The following is a 2889-nucleotide window of genomic DNA, read 5'->3' as shown; positions in this document are numbered from 1 at the left end:
TGCAATAATAGAATAACTGCAAAAAGATTCCTACACTAACAGAGTAATTATCATTATCCAGTGATCTGACTACTTCAGCTTTGTACCACTGTAAATGAAGGCAGACTCTGATTCTGTGGTAGTCATTGTAATTTCTCCATTCTGAGTTCAAAACCATTTTTATTTTGCCTCCCACACTGAAGCTGTAGAAGTAAATACATGCAAATAACTTTTGGTTTAGATGTCTAGAGGCTACAGTAAAGTTCAGAATCCACTAATTTTTGAAGCACAAGCATGCAGTGCCTTTAGCTTTCTTTACCTGGTTTTTCAATTTGAAATGATTGGCCTCTCATGCGGAGTGCAGACCTGAAAGCTGAGGAGCTGAAAGGACATTTGGTGCCCCTGCCCACAGATTCACTCAGGAAGCCTATTATTACATTTATCTGCTACTACACACCTGTATTTAAAATGCAGCTTAACCTACTTTTCTTCTAAATTACTTTGAACATCATGAGAAATAACAGGCAAAAAAACCCTCCCCAAACCAAGCAAATCTATGGTGCCAATGATGGGAAAACTGCAAAATATTTCTGGTTGGGCCAGGCATTCTTCAATAGGTATAGATACTTGTCACACTGATTTCAGAAGATTAGGGCTTTGTTTCCACTCCTTGAATGAATTACAAATGTGCCTCTCAGGGCTTCTTAGACAGCAAATTAAAAAAGCCTGAACCATACAACTGTTCTAAGAGCTGTCTTGATAGACCCTGACAAAGTTTGCAGCTTTCCTTTTCTTCTTAAGTCAACTCAGAGAAACAGGTTACTCTCTAATTTTCATTTGTAATGCATCCTCCCCTGGACTTTTCTTCTTCAAATAATATCCTTGATCAGAACATTTGAGTGTTTATCCAGTAAATCACCATTAGTGTTTGAGAATCTTGTTAAGAAATTCTAATGTCATTATCATCTCATATCAGACTTAGCCTGAAGGATATTTTGACTAGATTTTAAATTGTCTATGTTTTTATATTTATAACATATTTTGCTAATATACTCTTTATACCAGTTGTGAAGAACTACTTATCACTCCAATGCTGTTAGGAGACATGATTTTCTAACATAGGAAAACACAATCTATTTCTTGAATTTTCTTGATAGAACCAACCTGATTGATTCTGTGATTCTGTGATTCTGTTTCTTATTTTGCTTGAAATGCTGAAGATGGCACTCTAACAATGAATAGTTTTTGGTTCTTGTGGTAAAGCTGAAGGAAGAAAGCTGAATCTCAAGTCCTTAGAAACGTTACAAAAAGTTGGCATGTTTAGTCAGTACATACATAAATAGTGTAGGGTTGAAATTTTGTTGGCAATTAAGAATAGTCTAATAATGTTTTGTTTTCCATTTTACATATCAGGAACACTGCAGCTCACTCAATTATCTTAGAGAAAAGGTGCAAATAGATTTTTCCCCACTAAGAGATATTTTCTTACACTTCATGGCATCCTCCTTATTTAATAGTCCCTTGGCTTCTAGATGGGCTTTATCATTTCTCTTTGTGTCTCCTGCTTCACAGTCTCCTACTATTATGATATTTATGTGAGTTTAGTGGGTTTAATTTCTAAAATCTGTTGCTAGAAACAGGTTTATTACACAGTGTAGTCAGCTTTGCAAGATGACCATGCCCATTCTAAAGAAAAGTGTCCTCTTTGGTTCTGTATGGCCATTTGGTTTTGTGCCCTTTATTCAAAGGAGGAGATGAGACCCATGACTGACTGGTCTTCCACAAGTGTTTGCCTACGTTTGTCAGCCCCTGAATCATGCTTGTGTGTATTAAGTAAATGTACCCTGGCACAGCTATGTTCATTTATGCACTTCATGAACTCCACATGGGAACTGGAGGGTCACCTTTCCCTCCTTTCTTCACATGAGCTGTGCAATGTATGTGCTGCTCCCACAAACATTGTGTCTTGTGTGACCAGGGTCAGTGCAGAGTCCAGACAAGTTCTGCAGGGACTAAGCCATTGCTGGATTTGTTTTACCTGAGTACAGATGGTAGGAACAGTTGTGTACTTGAGCACCCTCTGAGCAAAAGCACAGCTATCAAAGCAACAACAGTGACTATCCTGGAGATATGAAAAGATGTCAGGACCAAACACTAGGGAATGTTACAGGGAATGCAATTATTGAAATGAAGACTTTGGAAAGCAATGACTAATCTGAAGTGCCTTCTTGAGAAACCTTTAAGGAACTCATTTTCAGAAAGTAGAACATCCTTGGCCTTGAAATACTGCCTGACACAGAAGTTTCATTTGGGACACAGAACTATGTAGGCCTTATCTCAAAATAACTAGCCATACACCTCTTGCATAAGTTTATGAATTTTAAGTTCTCTCTGGTTCCATCAGATGAAACCTACCAGCATCTATTTATCTACATAGTCAGGAAACTGAAAATAGAAGGAAATTTACATTGTAGAAGTTGTCAGTGTCTGCACCATATATCTAGTAAAATATATGGCATTGTTTAAAATTCTACAGCTACTCCAGGAAACATATTATTAATAACATAAAGGGCCTGGCACTGGCAGCTTACATTTCATTTTGCCACAAAAGCCCCATGCTTCAATGTCTTGCTTCAGTATCTTTTAGAAAGCAGTATGTGAGAAGTGCTCCATATCTCATCTGTGGGATGAGAACAAAAACACCCTTCTGACCTATTTCTGGGCTCTGCTTTTTTTTCTGAGGGTGGGACTTGTTTTGATTTTTCTCCCTTTTCCTTGATATTTACATGACTACAAAATAACACTTGAGATACAGAGGGTCCCTTAGCAGTCTCTGGAATCACTAGGACTGCTGGTAAGGGCATATTCTTGGCTTTGTGGTAATATATATGATCAGAGGATCCATCCTAC

At 37.7% G+C, this 2889-nt stretch overlaps 1 protein-coding gene across 1 annotated transcript in view; it reads left to right on the top strand.

The window, feature by feature from the left end:
- Nucleotides 1–2889, top strand: part of OSTN (osteocrin) — a 14153-nt gene that overhangs the window by 661 nt on the left and 10603 nt on the right. The window lies entirely within an intron of this gene.

This window comes from Acanthisitta chloris, unplaced genomic scaffold (genome assembly GCF_000695815.1).
Source record: "Acanthisitta chloris isolate BGI_N310 unplaced genomic scaffold, ASM69581v1 scaffold6530, whole genome shotgun sequence".
In the NCBI taxonomy this organism is placed as follows: domain Eukaryota; kingdom Metazoa; phylum Chordata; class Aves; order Passeriformes; family Acanthisittidae; genus Acanthisitta; species Acanthisitta chloris.
Note: the sequence above shows the minus strand (reverse complement) of the source record. Positions and strands in the feature narration are given on the sequence as shown.